Source organism: Camelus ferus, chromosome 14 (genome assembly GCF_009834535.1).
Source record: "Camelus ferus isolate YT-003-E chromosome 14, BCGSAC_Cfer_1.0, whole genome shotgun sequence".
NCBI classification, from domain to species: Eukaryota; Metazoa; Chordata; class Mammalia; order Artiodactyla; family Camelidae; genus Camelus; species Camelus ferus.
The window spans coordinates 21,874,576-21,899,464 of NC_045709.1; the positions used below are offsets into that span (position 1 = coordinate 21,874,576).

The 24,889-nt window shown below is 50.2% G+C and overlaps 1 protein-coding gene and 1 long non-coding RNA gene across 3 annotated transcripts in view; both read right to left on the reverse strand.

Moving 5' to 3' along the window:
* LOC102506353 (phospholipid-transporting ATPase IB) overlaps positions 1–24,889 on the reverse strand; it is a 416,600-nt gene that overhangs the window by 383,664 nt on the left and 8,047 nt on the right. The window lies entirely within an intron of this gene.
* LOC116668598 lies at positions 7,744–12,067 on the reverse strand. The gene is made up of 3 exons (XR_004325803.1): positions 12,057–12,067; positions 8,513–8,515; positions 7,744–7,883 (listed from the first exon to the last, which is right to left on the reverse strand). It is a non-coding gene; the product is annotated as an uncharacterized LOC116668598 (long non-coding RNA).

The window sequence follows — 24,889 nt, forward strand, 5'->3', positions numbered from 1 at the left end:
TTCCTCAGCCTCACACGACCCACACGACCGCACGCAGCTGCCCCGGCTCTGCGCTCCCTGTGCTGCAGTTGTCGTAATCACCCCGCTCACGTGTCGTTCTGATTGTAGAGGTGTCCTCCGGGAAACGTGGAGAGCACGTGATTGGTCTCACCATTCTCGGCACCTGTGGGGCGGGGGGGGGGGGGGACCAGAGACAGCGAGGACCGAGGGTGCCCGGAGTCTCGGAGCGCGGCTAGCGCGCCCGGCTAGGGCAGACGGGCAGACGGGCGCGGGGCGGGGGGCCGGGCGGAAGGCTGAGGCGCCTCTCCCCGCAGAGCCATCAGCGCAGCGCCATTTAGGGGTGGAGGCGGGGAAGGACACCCCCGACACAGCAGGCTGAAGCCGCGGGCAGACACGCCACGCGGCCAGCGATCACGTGGCCTCCCCGGCATGCCCTCCCGCTCAGGGCTGTGTCCACTCCCCTCCACACCCAGACAGACACACAAGAAAGACAGACGCTCCTCGCTCGCCTCCCTCAACACTGCCGCTGAAGACAAGGGCCAAGAGCGGAGGGTGGAGAGACGGCCGTGACCGACCAGGCGGAAGAGGCAGAACGGTCCGGTGGTGAAAGCACGCACAAAACCAGCTGGCAGGTAAGGGGCACGCAGCGCGGACAGAGAGCAGGCGCGCGTCCGCACGGGAGGGAGGCCTCTGGCTGCAGGGCAGGCGGCCCGGCGCGCCGGCGGCAGCAGCCACGAGAACAGCAGAGCCGGGGGCGACGTGCGGCGCCTGGCAGCTGGCTGGCGGCGGGCAGCGGGGAGAGGGCCCGGCGTGTTCGGAGGCTCTTCCTTTACCTGTGAAATTCTTCATTTCAGTGATTAGCCCCCAGAGTGAGAGAGTTTTCACATCGATGAACAAGAAATGAAGTTGGAAAGGCTGTACAACCAAATACAGTGTCTGCATAGTTTGAAATCCTTAGGACCAATAACTCTGTGAAGATGAGGGAATTTGAGGCCCAAATAATAAACATGACATCCTACTCTTGGGGAAGAGCTCACCTTTCTACCAAAGGCACCACTGACGAATGGACCGCGTGCTTCAGACACCGGCTAGACCGGCCCGAGCTCAGTGACGTCTGACGCAAACCGCCCCGGACCGCAGCCGAGCTCTGCGGCGCGATCCCCCTGCAAGCCCTTTGCCGACGCTCGAGCAGCAAAGTGCGCCACGGCCAGAGTCTGGGATGAGCTCCCTCTGATCACCTTTTTCTCTGCTGACAGTCAGACTCTGTTCTACATGGAGCGGGAGATGGGGACAGGGAGGGAGTACTGATCAAGAGACGACAGCCTTCCAGAACTTAGGGACCCCCCTCCCCAAAACTCAACTCCACACAAACCCAGACAAAATGGATTTACTTATAAGAGAAAACGCCAGCCCTTCCAGAGGACAGCAGTAAACACGGTGTTCCTAAGACCAAAGCCGCTGTTATGATGGTGACTGGCCCACGGGCTGTGATCTGCCAGCTCCAGGTCTAGAGGCTCCCCTGGTCCAGCTCTGCTTCCCCCTGTTTGGTCACAGGCGGGCGACCAGCACGAGGGCTTTCCTGGCCCAATTCCACCCCATCCCCGCCTCCATGTCTCCGAGGCACTGCCCCCTCAAAAGCCTCTTACTCCTGACTCCATCTCAGTGTCTGTGGTCTCACTAGTTCCACCTGCATTTTCCTGGGCACAGAAAGAACAGTTTCTACTCTTATCTGAATAATGACAGCACTGCTTGAATGGCTGCTGTGTCGTGTATTGCTAGACACACTGAGGGCAAAGCAAGTCAACCACACATCACATTCGCAAACAGAGAGCCAAGCAGCAAAGCCAAGTGCACCAGAAATACACATCCCATGAATAAATCATCCAGCTCTTTGTTTGAACCCATACACACATGGAAGTCACCCATATTAGCTTCAAACACCAAAGCAGGCGGGCAGAGTGGGAGACGAGAACTTATTTTGTTAAGACACATTTCTTTAGAAAAAGTCCAATAAAGTACAAGTGCTTTTCAAATGCACGGTCTGACACATGTTATTGTGACTCTTATGAGCAGAGATGCTTTATTTAAAAATCATTAGCTACCCAGGGTATAGAAGATGCTGCTCAGATTCAAGCATCTCTCTGTTCAGCCTCATCTCTTACTGCTCTGCCCATCACTCAAAGCCTAGACCTCCTGGACCACTCTTGGCCCGAAGGAACTAAGTTCTTTTTCTCTGCTGTTCAACACAGGCAGATCCTACATCTTTCTTCACTTGGATAATCCTTGCCAGTCCTTCAAACCTCCACTGAAGCAGCCCCTTTCAGGCCCACCTGCAGGGAAAGAGGGGCAAGGCACCTCCCACACACACCTGCAGTCTGTAGACTTTGTCCAGGTCTCCCATCAGTTCATGGTCTGTACAGATACACACATTCTGCCCCAGTATAAAGCCAGCTGCTGTCACCAGGAAACTGGTTCCAGCCCCAAGTGGAGCCACAGACAGGAGACAGCAGACCCAGAAGGGCCCAGTACATTTCCCCAGCAAACATACTGGGGTGTCACACCTGCCAACAGTGATGCAGGTTTCCTTTCTATGCTTAGTGCATGGGGCATCTCAGTTGGCCTAAGCAACTTTCAAAATGAAAGACATATTTTCTGTTTTGAATTTTACTATCATCTTCTAAGAATAACTTTAAATCAGTTTCGAAAAAAGTGATATTAAGAAAAAGTTTAAAAGCCAATGATCTGAGACAGGCTGGGACCTGGGACCTGGGACTGATTGCTGCAAGGCTTGCCCCTGGAGAGACATCCTGAGCAACAGGATGCAAAGAAACTATAAGGAACTAAAAATAACTGCAGGTATACGCAGTTGGGGCAAATTATGAACAAGATACAAAGAGACCAAAAACCCAGCTGCCACTCCTGAGGTGCTGGGAGCAAAAGCAGGTACTGCTCATGATCCCTGCACACAGCACCACCAAGGGGGCGGGCAGACCCTAAGCCACCCCTCCAGCCTGACCCCAGACCTGCCCACCTTCACCCCACATAAGGGCCCAGCCCACCCCCACTCAGGGAGCAAGCAAGGGCACCTGTTCCTTGCTCTCACTCCCTCCTGCTGCAGCACGAGTCCCAGTAAAGCCTTGTCTGGATTTCTTGTCTGGCCTCTTATCCATTTCTATTGATTAAGGAGTCCTAGAACCCTGGTCAGTTAATGGATCTAAACTTAATCACATTTTATAGGAAGATAAAAAGTAATATGGCCAATTGCCCCAAAAAAGAATTCCTTGAGGGGAACGTAAGGTGTGACCATGTGAAATGCACAGCCATCACCGACAGAGCCTCACTCGGGGTGGCGCACGTCCTGCTTCAGGGCTCCCTCCGTGCCCATTGCTATGGGAAACACAGCTGTCCAGAGGCCACTCCCTTGGTTAAAAATTCAGCCTTAAATAAATACAAAGCTGCTGGACTCTCAGGCCCGCCCCCACACCTGACGCCGACGCCATTAGTGCAGTGATCTCCTCACAGCTACTGCTCCAGATGTTCCTGGGAGCTCAAGTCTGTCTAATCCAAAGCCATAATCCCACCTCCGAACCTAAGAACAAACCCCCTAGTCTCCCTGACCCTCACACCGATATGCCCTCCTGAGAGTTGCGGGCTCACAAAGGTGCTGCGATTTTACACACACACAGTTTTTTATTAAAGGTTTTATTGGCCACAAAGACAGCCCTGAGTAAGCACAAGCCACTTACATTCACAATTACCATTCTGTCATTAAGGAAAGTTTGTATAATAGGAGCCCTGATGCTTTGCTCAAAGTCATTTTTAATTCAAAAGTTTCCTATTATGTTTTGGTAAATCAACAGTTAATGGATCAAAACTGCATGTTTAAACATCACCTTAAATTCTTAATTTAGTATCTAGTGATCAAGCTAAAGGAGGTATTTCCTGTTTTAAATATTTGCAATCTTCCTACAAATATGAAATGTCTAGAACAAGACACAGTAGTGTATATTAAAGACATCTGTGCCTATAAATGCTTTTATAGCCAAGTAAATTACTTCTATACACTTAATACAAACTTAAATAGGATATCAATCTTTAACAGCACCCTTTTCCAGCAGACTATATTGATACTTGATTTACACAAAAATATGACAGCCAAGTAGACATAAGAACCAGTCATAGGTTTACAAGCAGAGGAAAAGCCCCTAAATAGAACTGAATTATTTTAGGGAAAAAAAAATCAAGATGATACTGTATGGGACCTAAAGAATGTGACATCCTCTTACTGTGCTTTTGGCCCCTGATGGAAGATGCCAGCCTCACCTGCTTCTCCATCCCCCGTGTCACAGCCTCTCTTGGGTGAGTAACATTTGAGCTAGGTTGTGAACTTCCACTAAGTTCTCCAACCGAAATCTGTGGACTTCTTCAAGTTCATGAATGTATATTCGCTTACAGAAAAGATCTCTCTTCCTCTTCTCTTCTCCTTTTAAGCTGAACATTGAGATTTTGAAAACTGAACCCAGCACGATACCCGTGTTTTGGGTACGGGGCGACTCTCCACGGCTGTAACAGCAACCCGAGCTAGATGGTATCCAAGCAACGGGCTCCCTCGGGCCACGCCGCAGAAATCCTGGAAAGTCTCAGCTAAGTCAGAAGACAAGAAAGCACCCAGAAATAACCAAGGAAACGTCAAATGAGATTATCTTACCTCACAAACTGACAATTTAAATACACATACACACACGTACACACATACATATACACACACCCACACACATACATATACACATACATACACACATATGTGCACACACATACATACATACATACACACACACACAAAGGATGCCTAAAATTGAAAATATATAGGTAAAAGAGACCCTTTCCTTAGAAATTTTTAAAAAATTATTCAATAGATAATATAATAGTGTGTTGTGGGAATTACACTTAGGACTAAAGTGGAAACTGCAAAGGACGGAGGAGAGTGACTGAAAGACACCGTATTAAAGTTCATACATTAGGGATAAAATGCTGTGTTGTTATTTGATGGTAGGAAGTGACAAGTGACAAGATGATCTAGGGAAGCCCTGGAACAAGAACTAAAAACGGTAAACAAGGAGCTACAGTTACTAAGCCAGAGCGGAGATAAAACAGAATACCCAAAATACACAATCAACACTTTTTTAAAAGGCTGTAAAGAAGGACCGTAAGGAACCAAGAAGGGGCTGGACAAGCAGAAAACAAGCCGCGAGACGATCCGTTTAAACCCAACCACGCTGGCAGCTGTGTTCCCTGTCAGCAGCCCACACACGCCAATTTATTCAAACGTCAGGTTGAATTAAAAGGCAAAATCTAACTACGGCCACTCTCCAAGAAGTCCACCTTACATACAAAACACAGACAGGTGAAGTGGGAACGGACAGCACGCACATCACCGGAAGCGAGCTGGAGCGGCGACAGCGCCGGGCAGCGCAGGTCCCACCGCAAGGACAGGCCAGCGTGAAAGGTCCCTCTCGCGATGATGAAGGACTCCATTCCACAAGAGGGCTTACTCCCACACATTTACACATCCAGCCACACGTACACGAAGGGAAACCAACGAGGAGAAACAAACAAAGCCATTTTTGTGTTCTCTGCCCTGCTGTGGACCTCCAGTTCTGTGCAGGTGACAAGTGAGAATCGCTTTTGTGATTTTTAGGTGGCCATAGAGTTGACTCCTCTTTTAGAAGGAGAAGCAGAGAGACCATAAGTTACAGAAACACGTTAACAAATGTAAAAAGAATGGTCACTGCGGCCCACATACAGTGAGGAGCAGGGCTCTGGAGGGACCCTGAAAACAACATGCGCCGCCCAGGAAGCGTCTCGGCATCGCTGCGACGCCAGACCATTGAGGGAACACTGCACGTGATGCTAAGTTTGACGTGTGCTTTCCACAACAAGGAGGTCACCAGTAGCACCCTTCCTTTTTCCCTTTTTTGCATTCTTTTATTAAGTATGGTCAGTCTACAATGTTGAGCCAACTGGTAGCACCATTTCTTAAAGAATGTGAGGTCTCCATCCATCTAGAGGTGTCTCAGACATTACACGACAGACAAAATCCTGGGTAGATCAGATTCAGGCCTGGAACTTGAATCAAGGTTTTGGAAATCAAGGGAAGGCACAGGTTAAAGAGAACAAGCCCAGGGAGGCATCCCCTGGACGTAATTTAAAGATAAGAGGCGTTTGTACAGCGCTGGTGGTGCCTACCCAGCTACATCCTGAACCTTAAATTCATCATTTAAAGCTTACGCTCTCCTAAGAGAGGGTCAGGACTCCCCGGACCGTGACAGTTCAGGCGTGTAACTTGGAGCCATGTGAAAAGAACCACTGTGAATTCACTGGCTGGAAGAGGGTCAGAGGGTCAGTTCAGGCAGGACCCCACTTGGAGGTGGGGGGACGATATCACACCTGCCTCCAGAAAAGGCCGTGAATTTAAAGAAAACCAAGGACAAATCCCAGCTCTTCAGACAAGTGGAAAGAAAAGAAATGCTTTCACTTCATGATGAAATCTATGGATAAAGAGCAGCACTGAGTCTGGAATCCAGGTTCTAAAACGGCCCCCCACGCCCGGTGGCCCAGGGTCTAAGCCCCAGGGCAGTCCTGAGCAGGCGAGGGGCCCAGACCTCCCACCACAACAGGAAACATGAGTCACAGGTGCAAAACAGGGCCGGGGCGCAGCTCCCCCAAAGTCTTCAACTTGTGCGCACCTGGACACTTTCAGCCTGCAGAGAAGAGGGTTGCCAACAGCAGCTCCCACGAATAAAAGAAAGCCGTAAAGTGACAAGAAACCACTCGGAGATCTGACATCGATACTGAGGAAGCCAGTCATTCTGGAAGAATTAAGGGCCATTCACGTCCCATGATACAACACCAAATACAGAAAGTGACGGACCCTGGGGGTCTAGGACCCGCCCATTTGGAGAGGGCGGGGGGTAGTACACACACCCCAAGATTTCTGTAGGGGGGACGAGCACTTAGACAGAAGAGCTGCCCGCAAGCCACACGCCCTGCCTCACTGGCTGTCGCCGGGGGCGAGGTCACCGGAGAAAGCACCCAGGGCTCTCGCCTTCCAGCTCCGGGGCTGGGACTGGCCCTGGAGTCTTCCAAGAAACCTTTCCATGAAATCTCCAGATCAGCTTCTGTAAGATGAGTGGGAGTGGGGGAGGCCAGCAGCACCGACAAAGCCAACGAGGGACAGTGAGGGGAACCCTAGCATTTTACCATCTGCACGTGGCCAGCACCCTTTCAGTCCTAACGTGCGGCAAAGCTCTTGGCTTTAATAGGAATTTTAACTGCTGCAATACGATCTCAGAATAATCCCAATTATTCATTCACAAATACTGATTTTCTGTAGTAGAAACTGAACAAAACCCAAAGCCTGTCTCGTTGAGCCTACCCTGTGGTCGGAGGGCAGATAACGAATGCGTATATGAAATGTTCAGTGAAGAAAGACAGGCTCGGGGAATAGGGAGTGAGCCAGGAGTTCAGATTCGGAAAATGAGAACCAGCCCCGGGACGGCAGAGCATCCCCGACGAAAGAGGTTAAGTGCAAAGCCGGGTGCCTGGTGTGCCCGCCAAGAGCAGGAGGCTGGCAGGAGGGCCAGGGAGGTCCCCAGGACCTTCGCCCGCGATGAGCTTTAGTCTAAATTCTAAATAGGACTGAAAAGACACGTTAATATTTCAGCAGGAATGTGTTGCCTGGAGCATCTGTTTTCCCAGAAACCATCCACGTCTATCATCTCCTTGATCTACAGAAGTGCCACATTCTTTTGCTTCTCTCCTGAAAATTTCCAACATGTATGCTCTCCTGGTTAATTATTCACACAGCACCTGCTTGACATGCCCTGGGCCACCAGGAAACTGATGAAAGAACAAATGAAGAGATGAAATAACAGCCGGGTAGCGGTGAGGACACGAAAGGAGGGAATAAATGAAAAGGAGCCGAGGGCAATTCGCCGAGAACAAACTGTATCTCAAGTAAGTAACCACAAGTCAGGCAATGAAATGCGACATCGCTGAGACCTTGCAGCGTGGAATTTATATCCGACCAGGGCCACTACTACGGCGGAAGCCTGAGTTAGTCAGATGGAAGCACTCACCTATGGCAAAGGGACACGCGCAAGCTAAAACGCAGGCATTTCAGGTTCCATCCTGGGGCAAAGAGCAGCCAGCTTGGTCTCCTAAACCTTAGCGTCTTTACCTCCAAAACAACTGATCCTTCTGCTCAGAAATACGGCCAGAGTCAACAGTCTCGGGTCTGTGGCATAGCTCTGGTCTCTGACGAGCCATGTGGTGTCTTCGGGCCTCTGTATCTCGGGTTGAAAGTGAAAGCCAGGCTCAGGGACCAGCCAGGCTCCTCCTGTCCAACGGGTCCTGCTCTCTGGTCACCATCATCCCACAGGGCAAACACTGACCGCGCCCAGCTCCCCTCATCCCTGCGGTCACTAAGGCAAGAACAGGGCCACACTTTTACAGACTGTCAGTCCCCCTGCGGGAAAATGACAAACCTCATTAGTAATCAAAGAAATACAGATAAAGACAGTTATTGAGAGAGAAAAAAGGTGCAGGCTTCTAGGAACTGAAAAGCCTTATTCCAAAGTGATGGCCAGGTCCTGGGTCAGTGCTGGAGGGGAGGGCCAACCTCCCCGGTGGGAAGCCCTTTCCCGGGGTCCCCACCAGACTCTCTCTGGTCATGGAACATTTCTGGCCTTCATTTTCTTGTTTTTAAAAAAATAGGTTGAACGACACACTACATTTTAGCTTAAATAAGAATCAGAGAGAACGGTGGTGCTGCACAGCACAGGGGACTGTGCTCAGGACCTTGTTCGAGCCTATTACGAAAAAGAATATGAGACACTTACATGTACAATTGAATCACTGTGCTGCACACCTGAAACTAACACAACGCTGTAAATCAGCTGTACTTCAACAAAATAAAAATAAAAAGAGATTCAGAAATGGTAACCCGACTCAGCTACCTTAGATGACCACGTTACCAAGCCAGGTTGTAAATCCTTTGAAAAGCCTGCCTGCAAGTATGAAAGACCCCCCCACAACAACCTGATGTGTGAGAGGACTTCACGTAAAATTGGGCAGAGTTAGAGTTTTGTTTTGCTTTACGGCACTAACGACTGGTCCGTTCAGTACAGGGGGACACCCCGCTGTGTGTCCTGCCAGGACCCCAGAGGGCCCACGAGTGGCCAGGGGAGCGCCGGCCGACTTCGCTGCTTCCTGGTGCATCTGTGATTCCCCGTTCCCTGGACCTCTGCCTCCTTCTTGCCATCACGACCAGATGCCCTACATCCTGAGGAATTATCTCTGCCTTCTGCTGAGGTCTGAAGACCCCTCCCCTGAGCCCCCCGTGAGCCACCGGCCCGCAGCTCGGTGGACAGTTTCATTTCTGCCTTCCTGGAGTGGGTCACTTCGGCGTCTAATGCGCCGAGCACAGCCTGTGGCTGTGGAAGGCAGACGGATCTTCAAACTATCAAATCAGGTCTCCAGAGGAGCCCGAGTCATTATTAAAAGATCAATCCCTTTAACCACCCCAGTCCCCGAATACTATGACTTAAGCTACAGGCTTTGTATAGCAAACAACTCTTACTTTTAAAAAAATACTTTATTTACTTATCGTTGTATTACTTACTTTATTTTGGTAGCAGGGGAGGTAATTAGGTTTATTTATTTTTAGAGGAGGTACTGGGACTTGAACCCAGGGCCTCGTGCCTGCTAAGCATGCGCTCTGCCACTTGGGCATCCCCTCCCCCCACAGCTGCTTACTTTTGAATACTGCTTTGTGCGTCCTAACTGGCCTGCAGGAGGGGTCAGGAAAATTGCTGCCCATCGTTAAATAAATCCCTGGCAAGACCGCCCTGAAGGACCCCTGGCTGGATTCCGTCCTTCGAATGTTTCAAGCAGTTTGGTGGCCGGGCCATACCTGCCCTGAGGTGGCCTCTGTCTGAGCCGTGCACCCCGCCCCCACCCCAAGACCAAGCAAGTGACTCTTCAGTTTACAAGGAGCAGCCCATACCTTAAGGCCAACCGTCCCCACCATCCGCTGCCAGTTCAGCCAAAAAGAAATCCGTACGCTCACCTTGGTCTCATGTAAGAAGAGAGAATTCCGGGCAGACAAACGCTGCATTTCAGTTATACGGCACAGGGAGGGGAAGAGTTGTGTCAGGAAGGTTTATGGTTCTTTTTACGAATTTGTTTTAAATGCTGTGAAAGAGAAGGTAAAAGCTGCCCAGAACCCCACCATTTAAAGAAACGAAGCGATCTCAACTCCACCTACGCTGCACTCCCGGGACCTGCCCTTTCTCATACAAGTGGACACACACACACACACACCCCCTGACAGACAGACACACACACAAACACACACACATATACACACAGACGCACACACACTTTTCTTGCATAAAATGGGATCACACGGTTTTAACAGCACGCCCTGAGCATCCGCCAGCGCCGTGACTGCATTGCACACCCCGGCCCTGCCAGTGCACGGATGCCACGAGTCTGTCACACCCGGGTCCTCAGTCTCCTAACAGTAGGGAAACATTCTGGCTGACAAGTCAGATGACGACTTTCCGAGGTAGACAGGGACTACCGTCCTTGCTTTACTTGTAAGAAAATAACGGACGAGAAGGCTGGGTGACCTGTCGAAAGTCCCGAGGCTGGTAAGTGGGGGCTGTGACACAGACGTCAGGTTCCCATTCCCCCAAGTCCTGCCTGCCCCCCATTAGCCATGAACCACGTGCAAACACGCCTCCCACATCCCTTCTGGCTGACTGCGGCCTGGAGTGAAAACCTTCGTCCCGGCAAAAGAAAGCTGCCTCCTTGAAACCCACGAGGATTTTTTTTATACATAAGTTTGACGACATTATAAATAAGCCATTGTCTCTGTCTAACACTGACTTCGTGGGCAGCTTTCTAGAGAAAGGATATGGGAAGGATCTAACTGGGGAAATAGGAGCCCAGAGCTCCTGGAAGACAGAGTGCCTAGGAAGCAGCTAAGATGCCAACAACAGAACAGAACGACCAGATGGACCACTTAGGGTCGCATAAACGAAGCTATGAACAGCGAGAAAAAGGAGGCTGGTGGAAGGAGTGCTCAGGACAACCTGGAAGCAAGCTGCAGGCCCAGGAGGAAGTCAAAGCCAGTTTTGGGAGTGTCCCAAAGTAGAATTCCTGGGAGGGTGTTGGCTCGGTCAGCTGTCAAGGGGTAAGAGCTGGTCAGGGGCTGGGCACTGCCTTCCCGCCCCGACCGCAGGGCTTGACGCGGCGCCCGGCTCGCTGGAGGTGTTGAAAGCCGTGTGCTGATTTAACATGACCTACTATGCCAGGGTATCAGAACTTTTGCTTTATTTGGGACTAATTTATTCCTCCAGCAAATATTTCCTGAGGATCTACTATGTGCCATGCGCTGAGCAGGACCTGGAGAACACGGGGGAGAAGAAGACACAGCCTTCGAGTTCAAATAAGCCAAAATCCAATCAGAGAGACAGGTATGTAAACAAATACAGGACACTGAAAGAATGTCTCCCTAGAAACAGACAACGGTGCTCTGGGATGTTCAGGAAAAGTTAAATCCATGCTGATGAGAAGAAAGAGGAAATGCTTCCTGGAGGAGAGGGCATTTGGCCAAGATCTTGAAGACAAAGTGAATTCAATAGTGGGAAACTGGAGGGGACTCTGGCTGTAACAGGGAGAAGCCCCAGGAAGCACCTTTTGCATAAAGTCATCTGCATGTGTAAGGGCCACGGCTGGTGGGCAGCTGGCCTGTCTTTTATTCTGGAAAAGCACAGGCATCTCACGAGATGGGGACCTCTTTGCCCTGTCCCACCCCCACATTACTCGCTGTAAAGTGACTAGGTGTTGTGCAATAGGAAAATTCCAGGACCCCTGTCAGCAAACTTAAAGGCCCACAGTCCATTCTGAAGATCAAGCAGGACAGCCTATTTCCTTGGTGAATGTTAATTTTTTAATACTTTCCATGTTTTCCCCCAGTCCCCTCTGACTCGGAAGCGCATTTGCCCCGAGCTCCAGTGGGTCTGGTACAGTTTTGTCTCTTTCTGAAGGTCAGTATTTATCCTTATAAGAACCTGAAATAAAACATATTATTCTTGGCAGGGAGGGTATAGTTCAAGAGGTAAAGCATGTGCTTAGCATGCATGAGGTCCTGGGTTCAATCCCCAGTACCTTCTCTAAAAATAAACATATGAATGAACCTAATTACCTCCTCCCTCAAAAATAAACACTTAAAAAATATATACCATTCTCTTGAATCACTTTTTCCATTTACTCTTCCAGGTTATCCGTTTTACCATCTCCTTATTTTAGCTTAGCTATTTGCTGGGGGATCTGGCATTTTTAATCTCAGATCTTGAGCCCTGGCTGTCCAAGGCTTTTTGGTCTGTATTTTTCATGCTCCGTAACAATCACGCTCAGACTGATATACAAATGTCCGTAACCGTCTCCTTCGTCCCCCAAAGGAAATGAGACCCAGGCAGATCCCTTTTCTGTAAATAGTCACGATGGACATTATTACTAAGCTTGCAGACTGAGTCAATGCTTGAGCAGACAGAGTGCACCGTGGCAGCGAAGGGACGGGGCCAGTCTGCTGGTCTAGCCAGCAGAGTTATTTACAGAAACTGCCATCTGCAGACAAACAGAGCTTTACGGGAATATCAAAACGGAAGCGCATCCACTAGCACAGGAGGCAGGGAACAGAAAAATCAAAAAGAAAGATTTTCAAATAATAGTTTCGTAAGATGACACGGGAATTTGCGATCTGTAATCGAAGGTCCTAAAATCAAGCATCACAACAAATGCTCTGTTCAAGTGTTCTTTCCATTCTTTGCATGATTTCGGAAAGTCCATTCTTTTTTATTTAAGCTGTTCCTTGTGCGACACTCCAAGAGTAGTTGCATAGTATTGTTCTGCATGTGTAATCAGAAATTTAAATTATTAGAGATAAAAATCTGTTTCCTTGAAGTATCTGATCAGGGAACCATGACGACAGCTGTCCCAAAGCACAGAGCTCTGAAGATTCCCTAATTAAACAGCTTTTTAAAAGAAGGGCAAGATTATTTGGGGAGAGGGGAGTTTAACATAATGGCTTGGTATAGACAACCCATAAATAGAACCCGTTAATAAGCCGCTGCTACAACACATGGAGAATTTTTACTTTGCTCCACTGCAAGCCTGGTGACCAAGTAAATATCCACCGACGGAAGACTGGAGAAAACATCCTTCAACAAAATGATTAACACATCAGCGTGTGCGATTCTGCCTTGGGAAACAGCGCCTCCCGGCAGGGTCCTCACAGCTCTCAGCCTGTCCCACTGGAACCGAGGGGCAGGGCCAAGTCCCTGGGGCCCTGCTGGAACTTGCTAACACCGGAGAAGAAGGGAGCCCCTCATGTCGTGGGTGGGGGGAGAACGTTATCTTTGGGCACGAGAGACACCAGCTCCACATGCATAAAATTAAAGCTGTTAAACCAGCTCCGTCTGCCACACCTGACATCACCAAGGCCACAGCACATCTCCTGGGACAGACGCACAAACGCCCTCTTCAATTTACTCCACTTCCTTCCGGGCACTTCCATCAATTCCCTGCCGTGAAGCAGCCTAATGGCCCTGTGTGAGCCTCCTCGGATTAAATAACCCCTCCTTGCTAATCCCATACCATCCCAGACCCAGGGTGAAGGGGTCCTCTCTCTAAGTGGTCCCAAGACTGCCTTCTTCTCACTCCTTATGACGACGTAGTTCACCTGATGCCCGGACTGGGTCTGTTAACACCTGATGGATGGATGCTGTCCGTTTGTTCAGGGCTCGTGTTCTGAATAGGCTATTGCTGGTGGGCTGGGCTCCCAGGGGACCAGCCTGGGCAGGACCTCTGGCTACAGGGCGCCCAGTCCTGCTGCGATCTTGAGGGGCCTGAGTGGCAGCTCTGAGGCCAGTGTGTGGAGCCTCCGAAGGCCGGCGGGATGGCTAGGGAGGACAAATGGGGCTGACAGGGGCAGGGTTGGGGAGTGGGCTTCCTGACGGGCATCTCAGACCAATTCCCCATATGAGGGCCTAGCCCGCGGGTGCCCCTCCTCTTTAGGACACCCGGCTCTGTTCTCCCTCCCACTTTCCCACGACTTCCTCCCACACGTCCCCTGGAAGCTGAGCTTTCTGACGGCATCCTCCACACCTGCCCCGGGCGTCTCCCCTGCTGCCCCCCGACAGCCTCCTGCCGCTACACCCCAGGGCCCTCCAGAGCCTTCCTCTGGCTTGGCCCCAGGGACACTTGGTGGTGATCTGAACTCCATCCCGCGCTGCAGCAGACCACACTCATTTCCTCCAACTTCTCAGTGGCTTTTATGGCTTTGCCTTCCCCTGCCTGCTGCTCAGACGTCGATGTTTGGGAGAGTTCTGTTCTGGACACTTTTCGCCACCTTCTCTGGGCCCCTCATCCTTCACTAGCGCACCAGCTGCCACCAGCACCCACCGCCGACTCTCTGAGCTCCCACCTGTCAGGGCCACAGCCTCAGTTCCAACACCCACGACGCCTGCTCACCGTCTAGCAGGCGCTGCAAACCAACTTGGCCAAAAAACAGAAGTGATTACCCCTCCAAAACCGAGCTCTCCTCTGGTGCTCCTGACCCCACAGGGGCCCCGACCACACATCTCAGCAGCCCCCGGAGCCCTCCCCCTCTTCTCCGCATCTTATCAGGTCTCTCCCAGGAGCGCCCTCTGCCCTCTCTGCCATGCCCTGGGTTTGGACCCTGTTCCTCGCCCATTAACACTTTCCTGGACAGGATCCCTCACTTCTCCAAGTCATTCCCCAAAATTCTCTAGTGCAGATCCCACTGTGGGACTTGAAAATCCTTCAGAGGATCCCCTGCCCCCTTGCAGGTGAGGTTCGAATTGTTTAATTTGGGGCTCGGCTTCCCCTCCAACCCACCCTTCCTCCCAAGCGTCCCCCAGATGGACACGTCCAGCGCCCCCGCAGGCTATCCCTCCAGGGTTCTGCTCAGACTGTTTCCTGTGCCCTGAGCCCTCTCTCCCAGCGACACGCTCCTTTACCCAACTCAGTCTTTGTTCAGTCTCAGACACGCTCCCTCCAGGAAGCCTTCCCCGGCCACCACGTCCGGGTGCCGTCCTCGTGGGTTCCCCTTTCCTCCCCTGCCGTGGTCTCGCCTGCATCCTCCAGCGCCCGAGGTTCAGCTCCTCCTCACCAGCCCTCCCTCAGCCCTGAACACAGCACCTGCAAACAGCGTGTGATCAGCAAACATCCCATGGGAGGTCCCCTCCATCCCCTTGTGCTTTTAGGATTTATGACCTGTGATAAATAAAGTGGACGGATAACCTTTGTGCAGATTATAGAGTCATGCACGTGGGATTTCCTTGGATGCTCCCAAATTCAAGTTCTCCACTCCTCTTAACCCCTAACCTTCAAAGTGTCGTGGCTGCAACTAGCTACCAAATGGCTCAAATCAGGGGGCAACGGTCCACTTGAAGTAAAGATATGCTGGAAAAATACATTCCCAGGCCAGCTGTTCCTGTGGGTTCTGGGGAAACATGGCTGCCACACATACAGAGGGAACCCTGACCTCGCGATGGGGAAAGCTGGCCCAGAGCGAGCATCTGGATGCGGAGGAGTTGAAATCTTACTCAGGGTCACCCAGTGAGCTCCTGGCAAAGGTGGAGACAGAACTTACAGCCCACACAACCCAACCTGAGTTCTGCTTAGGGTGGGGTTTTCCCCATGTTGTCCCCAGCACCAGCGTCTTCCAGCTCAGTGCTACTAACCAAGACGGGCTGTTCACGGAACAAGGACCGCGTAACCGAGGAAGCCCCTCTAGGCGGGCGTGGGGAACTTGAGGCTCAGCGGGCCCTCCTTCCCCTGGAGTCTCGAAGTGGGGCCCCTGGCTCAGCCACTGCCGGCAGGAAGGCCGGGGGAGCGTGAGGCTGAGCCGGGGGCCCCATGCTTACTTTGATGCGGGCCTGGGAGCCAGCACCATTCGCTTAGTTATCCAGCAACAACCGAAACCATCCGAACAGCGCTTATGAAACCCTATCAAAGCCAGGCTACGTCCGCACTGTCTGGTCCCTTTCAGTGGTCACAAGATAGCCTCCATGGTTTGTAGGTGGGTGGACTGGCTCTGAACAGCTTCCTGGTTTTCCCAAGATCCCACAACCTCAGGCAGCCTGACCCAGAAGTCTAGACTGTCCCCAGTGAACCCGCTGCCCTATGTTAGGGGAGGGCAGCCGAGCACGTCACCCCACAGGCATGAGGGTTATTCTGAGCTGATTGTTTTGAGAACCTGGACACATGCAGATACTCAGCGAAAGGCCACAGTGTGTGTAAAAGCAACCGAATTTCCTTCTGACTACAGTACCGCATACTTGCCAGTGGGGCCACCACCAGTCCCCAGCAACGCGCCCCTGACTCCACCACGGACCAGGTCGCCAGCTGGCCAGCGTCTCTGTCCACCAGGTGGGGGCCTGAGCCTGATGACACTGCACGTCGTGCAAGTTCAGCACTGACAAAGTGGGGCCAGGGACGTCCTGGAATGTGTAGCTTTATTTCTTAATCCATGTATTGGTATATTGTCCACGACAGGTGGTTGCTTGTTGGCGTTTTTCAAACCACATCCTCAGCCACAAATAGGCATTGAGGAAAACGTAACTGCTGCCCACTGTGACCTTCCCCGAGCTCCACACCCACCAGGACAGCCTGCTCCAGGGTCCGCACGCTGGCCGAGACACCTTCTGCCTGGCGTCCTGCAAGGGCAAAGGCCTAAATGTCCGACAAGCAGGCTGCTTTTCTTTCCCAAAGACCAAAACTGATCCAAAGGGCTTCAGCACCAATTTCCTTCCATACTTGTTGGATGCTTAAGATGTTCAAGGCACCGAAATAAAGGGAAGGTGAGCTTCCCACTTCAAGAACCCACATGGGAAGTTAAATCCTTATGTGGTAAGTTCTTGTTGACTGCCGACTTCCTGCTCTGTCCTCCACGACACTAAGGACTTCCAGGGGCAAGGGTTATGGTGTTTAGTTTGCTTAACCTGATCACAGCTCGGTCCTGGCACTGGGAGGCCTTCAACAAATGTTGCTAAATGATGAATGAACAGAATAAGTCAGTAGATAATGGATAAATGAGTCCATGGACAAAGAATGAATGGAATCCAGGGGTCCCGGGGAGGGAGGCAGCAGTGCTGGCTGGAGTATGAAGGTGGAGGACAGGCTGGAGCTGGATTAATCAAGAATAAAACTGCGGGCTAATCCTTGTGTGCAGAAGTCTCCCTCTCTGATCCCTGGTTCTGTCCAGAGGCAGGACAGACCTCAGAAACTCCAAACTGCGCCATCCCCTCCCCACCCCCACCACCTCCGTCCAGATCTACGCAGCCTTTGAAACCCAAGTGAGAACAAACAGGTAAACAGAGAAGCAGATTGTGGTACATCCATGCAGGAAAATGCTTGCCGGGCACACAGAGGAATGAAGCCACACACAGCGGTGAACCATGAGGGCAGGACGGGACAGGGGCCAGAACACGAAAGGCGGCCACGTATGACTCCGTCTGTCTGACATCCTGGGAGAGGCAAAACACAGGGACTGAAGCCTGATCAGCAGCTGTCGGGGCGGAGGGAGTGGCTGCAGCGGGACACAGGAGAACTTCAGCGAGGACAGTGTTCTCCATCTAGACTGGACGCAGCTCTGTGCGTCTGTCAAGATCCTCAAGTCCTACTAGACACTTAGAAAGGGAGAATTTCACTGTATGTAAATTATCTCTAATAACCCTGACTTTTTAAATGGCCGAAAAATAAAAACCCAACTCAAGCCGTCCTCCTGAAAGCTAACTGTGCCCATTCTGTGCTTCAGGTGTTTCTCTGTGAACCGAGTGACTCATTCAGCAACTCATTACGCCTTGTGGGCACCTCTCCTGTGATTGTCATCAACTGCCATTAATTTTTTATTATTTCCTCTTCACACGTCCTGGTCTTATCTTCCCACCCAGACGGTAAATTCCTTGGAGACGGACTGTGTACAATTGTGCATCCTTTATCCAGCTAAGTAGCCAGGCCACTGCCTGACACATTACACATGAGAAATGGCCAACAAACATTTGCTGATTTATGTGAAAATCGGTGAAGTGAAGACGTTTGGGTGCTTCTTCAACCCAAAGTTGGGTACGATGAAGCAGGGTGCAGACGCCTTTCTGCACGAAACACACCTTCTCCTGCAGCCTCGTACCACTGTTCTCCCCTAAACTGACAGAGCACCACAATCACGTAGGAAACTGATGTCGTTTCACAGGAAGGGATAAAGTCTGTGCATTTGCTGATGTGAGCAGCATTTTGTGACGCTCTTTAAAAATTAAACCCACTACCACAATCATTTGACTTTCCAAAGACATCTGTATCCACACAGAGTTCGTATCGTACAGAGACGCTAACCGCCGGGCGCTGGTGACTGGCCTGCTCGCATTCCCTGTCTCTCCTGGGTTCAGGCTTGGGAGACTGCACCTTCCTAAACCTCGTCCACTCCTTCTAGGTGGTCCGTCTCGTTGCCATGTAGCTGCTCGCAGTCATCTCCCATGCTCCTTGGTATTTCTGTGGTGTCGGCTGTAACCTCTCCTTTGGGATTAAGAGACACACACAACTATATGGAAAATAGATAAACAACAAAGTCCTACTGTAGGGCACAGGGAACTCTATTCAGCAGCTTGTAATAACCTATAATGGAAAAGACTCTGAAAAATAGTACATACATATATGTAGACCTGAATCGGTGTGCTGCACACCTGAAGCTAACACAACGTTGTACACCAGCTGTACATCAAACAAAATCCACGCCCTACATACACTAGGTGGTTACATTGTGGAGAACACACACACACACACACATTTGTATCTCTACATACATACATATGTATACAAGACTAATAAACAAGACCAAGCGCTTGTGGCTCTGGATACATTTTCAGGTGACAGAATCAGACATGGGTTAAGAACCACTGTCCACCAGGTGTCTCTAACGGAGGAGAACGTGTGTACAGCTGCTCCGATTACTGGAAGGTGCTTCAGGGAATGAAGAGGAAAGTGATGGGAAAGACGAATGCTGAGTCAGTGAGGGTGCTTTTCATAAGTCATGACAGCGGCTAAACGCTGTATGATGGGCAACACATTATACCTGCTACTATAGGGCGATTATAGCCGGGGTTTTTTCCTAGAACATATTTTTCCATACTAGAAGGTCATCTGTTTATTGCTCCAGTCATACCTTATTCATTTCTCCATTCTAATGTGTATAGTAAGAGCCTAATAGCTTTTAGTGAGTAGGGGAAAAATCTAGTTGTCAACAAAACAAAATGAAGGAGGGTCAGGGCCCTGTCGTCTTAGTATATTGTTCTTGAAGTAATTACACTATGGTATTAATGCCATTGTATTCATTATTAATTTTATAATAATTTGTAAGAGACACTAGGTTTCGGGTAGCGTTAAGTGCTCCAGATGTGTTACTTGCTTAGGCCTCTCTTAGGGAGTCAGTGAGCTAGGCAGGGTTGTCACCTCATTCTTATGTGAGGAGAGTGGCGCTGAGGATTAGGTAACTTCCCCAAGGATGCCCAGCTGGGACATGTCTGGGCCAAAACCCAAAAGCAGGACTGACGGGGGTCATCGGGCTACACCCCCGCTGAAGACAGGGCTGAGCTCAGCCCAAAGCACAGCCCGATCCACTGAGGACAGACAGAGGGTCTGGGTGACTTCCCTCCGCAGCCGGCACTGAGGCAAAGGAAGGAAAGAGCCAGAAAGACAGCCCATGTGGTTTGATGCAGTCCCTGCCGCCGGGGAGGGGTTCCAGCACTGGCCCCTGGCCCCCCTGGAACCTGAAAGACCAACAGGCTCCCCCCGAAGGGCCCCGCTCAGCAGCGAGGGGGCTGGGGCTCAGCAGTGCCGCCAGGGGGCAGCTCCAGGTGGCTTGTCCTGCGCTCAGTGAAGACCATGTGGACGGTCCCTGCTGCCTGCTTCGTCCCCTCCAGGGACTCTCAACTGCCCCCCCCCCAAAAGGAATTCTAGAATCACCTAGAACTCAAGATGCATGAACACCATGAAAAGGAGAAAGCAAGCAGAACTCACACTCAAGTAACAGAGTGACCAGCAAAGACCCTGAAGCTCGTGTAAGGCCCATCCTCCGGGGAGCGAGTATTCAGTACATGAAGCAACACCAGACTGCGAGGGAAAGGGATCAGTTAGAGACTCTGGAAATAAAATACGTAACTGTTGAAATGAAAAGTCAATAGATACTAAAAACTGACAAGAAACGAAAATTTGGAGAGTAAATGATTGAACTGGAAGGCATTCCAAGCAATTCTCCCCAAGTGGGGCATGAGAAGACGGAGGGGCAGAGGGGGATTAAGAAGCCCGGGGCAGGGACGGTGGGGTCAGCAGCGACCTGACTGAGGCTGCAGGGAAGACGGGCAGCAGAGGGCAGGTGCTGCCTGACAAGGGTGGTAAGACATGGGAATTTCCCCCAAAAGAAAGATACAGTTCTCAGACTCAAAGAGCTTTCCAGTGCTGAGCACTTAACTAATGGGGAAAAAAAAATTACGCCATTATTTACTGAAATTGCAGAACGTCAAGAACAAAATATTAAGACCTAATCAAAAAGAAAAATAGCTTAGCTGCAAAGGAACCACAATCAGATAGACACAGAGTCTTATCAGCAAATCCGGGCAGAGAAAGATAATGAAGCAGTATCTTTAAAGTGCTGAAGGGAAGGAATTTAGAGTCCAGAATTCTGCATCCAGCAGAGCTCCTCCTTACTGGTGAGGATGACGCAGAAGCACTTCCAGGGACGCTAAGCACCAGTTCACCGCTTACAGATGGTCACTGGGGGGCCCTAGGGGAGCTCTGCCAACGAGAGGAAGGGAGCACGAGGAAGCTTTGGTGGGCAAAGAAGTTATTAGTAAGCAGCTGTTCACTGCTGTCTGGAACCAACGCAGGTGGTGTCAGCAAGGAGGCAGCAGGGGAGGGGAGCACTGTCCAAGGCTTGTCTTCCTTTTGTCTGGGGGCTCAGCACGGAGAGGAAAAGGGTCTGCATATTGATTAATTCTAACCATTGCTAGGGGGAAAATAAGCAAATCTATGTGTTGATAATTTAAAAGCACCCTCTAGAAGAGTAAGTTTGCATGTATAAGTTTCAAAAAGCTAAGGAAAAATATTGGCAAAGAAAATCTGAAACAACAAAAGCATAATCTGTGAAAGAAAATATTGTAAGTTGGATTCTTTTCTAACTAAAAACTCGTGCTCTGCAAAATACACGGTTAGAGGATGAAAAGACAAGCCACAGACTGGGAGAAAATACTTGCAAACCGCAAATCCGATAAAGGACTTGGATCTAAAATACAAAAAGAACTCTTCAAACTCAACAATGAGACAACAAACAACTTGATTCACAAATGGGCAGAAGATCTGAATAGATGCTTCACCAAAGAGGATTCACAGATGACAAGTAAGCATTTGAAAAGATGCCCCACGTCACACGTCTTCGGCAACTGCAAACTAAAGCAGCAACGAGGTGCCACTAGACGCCTAATCAGAACAGCTGAAAACCAGAACACCGACAACACCAAATGCTGGTGAGGATGTGGAGCAACGGGAGCTCTCCTTCACCGCTGGCGGGGATGCAAAATGGTACCGCCACTTTAAAATATAGTTTGGCAGTTTCTTAAAAAGTTAAATAGACTCTTACCATGGGACCCACCAATTGTGTGCCTTAGATGTTTACCCAAAGTAGTTTAAAAAAACTCATGTCTACCCAAAAACCTGCACACAAATGTTTATAGCAGCTTTATTTACAATTTCTGAAACTTGGAAGCAACCTTCAGAAGGTTAATGGATAAACAAACCGTGGTACTTCTAGACAATAGAACATTGTTCAGGGACTTTAAAAAAAAGGGGGAAATAAATGACTTCTCACTATGAAAAGAACCTTAAGTGCATATTAGCAAGCAAAAGAAGCCAATCTGAAAAGGCTACTTTCTATAGAATTCCAACCAAATAATGCTCTGGAAAAGGCAAAACCATGGAGACAGTAAAACTCATCGGTGGCTGGCAGGAGGTGGGGGCGGGGGAAGGCAATGAATTAGGGAGGACGGTGGGCAGTGAAAACCCAACACGTGAGACTAAGGGTGGATACGTGCCATTACACATTTGTCACCCACTACGTAACACGACACCGTGTAACAGAAAAGAATAAATCTGCCTCCATATCAGATCTGTTCCCCTGGCTCTGACCCTGGGCTCTGTTTCCTGGGCTATCGTGCTCCTTCTGCACCTTTTGTAAAAAAAGTTGCCTCCAGCCTGAAATCTATAGGAGAACCCATTCTCAAGGCTCTGACCTTCAAGGGTATAACACTTTTCCATTCACACAGAGATAAAAAGTTGCAGAATAGAAAATAGCATTTGTCTTGTTGGAGGTTTGCAGGGACACCATGACCTGACCCACGGGGACAGCTGCAAGAACAATGGAATCTGACACCAAGAAGCTTGCAACAACCAACCACACCCTCTCCTCTTTTTAGTATAAAAGGAGCCTGAATTCTGACTTGGGGAAGATGGTTCTCCAGGACGTTAGTCTGCTATCTTCCTGATCTGCTGGCTTTCCCAGTAAAGTCATTATTTCTTGCCCCAACACCCCGTCTCCTGAATTAATGGCCTGTTGTGCGGCAAGTGGAACAAGTCTGGACTCTGTAACAAGCACTGAATTCAGAGTTAACACAGACGTCATCACATCCTAGATGTCACCTCCTTGGCCTCGGCATAATATTGCTGGCATTGCCCTGGTGTATCCTGTGAACGTATCATCCTGCATAAAGGAGCCTGGATGAGGGACAGAAGCACAGAATACCTCTCCTGCCCTGGGCGTCTCAGGCATACGCTGCAGCCACGCTCACAGAGCCGCGGTCTCTACTGAAATGTATCGTGGGCTGTAGACCACACAGCTCTCCCTTGTATGTACTTTCTGACTGAGAGTCGAATGCTGTCTCTACAGCAAGACATCCACACACCACCAACACAATTATCAGACCACCGCCAACAACACGGCATCATCCTGGTCACCAGCACCGTGTTCATTATCATGGCCCATCGTTTCATCAGTGTTGTTTAGAAGAAATTCCTAGAAACCCAAAGTCATGAACAACCCAAAAAGTCTAGCGTCATGCCCTGGTAATAAAACTTACTTTGTTTTCTCAACAAGACTCAGGGCCACTACCAGCCTGACAGCCTCTGAACACCGCCTATTTGGATTTTTTCTTTTGCACTTACTTCCTTGATGTTTCAGGGGCACTCGTTTAAGAAAGTAATACGCTATGGAGAAAACATGCACTACGAGGGAAATATTTTTTAAATGTTTTGCTTAAAAAAACCCAACTCAGCTCCAATCACTAACCGGAGGGAAGGCGATGCCCGCTGGTGGGGAAGGAGGCTGTGACCCAGGCTCCTGTCAGCTGCCACCCCCGGACAGCGCCCCGCCTGGTCAGAAGTTCATCTAACCATGAACGGCACGTGTAAGACGTCTGAAGAACGTCCCTGCAAATACCGACTAGTATCGTCTGACAGCCGTCACAGATTCAAGCAACTGGGTTTTATTAGAGACTAAGTTCAAAGCAACAAAAAGGACTTTGCACTATGAGGACCCAGTTCGTTTTCAAAATGATTCTATGTGGATGTCTTGGACTGTGCCCAGGGATTTTCACTCAGTGTAAGAGGAAGACAAAACTCCCCTGACAACACAGCTGGAGCCTCAAGACACGGGCCCTGGTTTCCGCCGCCATCTCCGGAGCCCCGGCAGTCCTGGGCGTCCCAGCCTTGGTCTCCTCACCGGGAAACGTGGGCACTGGACCGCCCAATGGTTTCACTTCTGAAAGTGCAATTCCATGAACAGTCAATCAAAACTGTTTGGACAAGATGATCTATAACCGTGTTGTCCAACACAAATATAATGTAAACTTAGACATATGCAATCTGAAATTTTCTGATAACCACGCTAAAAAAAAGGTAAAAAGAAATACAGAAAATAATTTTAATAACATAGTTTATTAAGCCTGACATAGCCAAAGTATTATTTCAGTATATAACAGGCATAAAATATCATTAGTGAGACGTTTTACATGCTTCTTTTGTAATAAATCTTCAAAGCCCAGTGTCCTTTCCCCTACAGCACAGTGTGAGCCTCATTCACATTCACCGCGCACAGCCGCCATGTGAGGCTGGTGCCCCGTGTTGGAAGCACGGCCTAGAAGACCCCTGTTGGACGGCCCGGACCTAGAAAGTCTCCTTCAACCTTGGCAATGTCTTATAAAGTCCGCCTTATAACGTCTTGTCTGTGCAGGTATCTTGAGCTCTCTGAAGGACACACATCCGACAGATGAGATGGAAACACGACTCTTCTACTTGCCCACCATCAGAAGGAGCGTCTCCCTCCCCTCCCACCTGCCCAGTCTCCATCTCTACAGCTCGCTCCCTGAGCCATCCTCTCCTCCTCCTCCGACACCGCCCCAGCCGGGCCCCCGCTGGCTCGCCCCGGAGCACTAACTGTAGCAGAGCGCTTCCTTCCCGGGTGTCACTGCTCCCGGGTTTCCATCCGCCCCAGCTGTCTTCACACGTGGCCCCTTCTCAGTCACCTGTCCACACTGGTGTCTCCCCTCCTGAAAATGTGGCCCCGCCCTAACGTCAGCAGGAAAGCCAAACCACATATTTCCAAGCCATCAGGAAGGGTCGACATGTACAGGAGCTCAGAGGGGACCCAGAATGTCACCAGCAAAAGTGGACAGCCCTGGGGCCTCTGGGGCGGGGA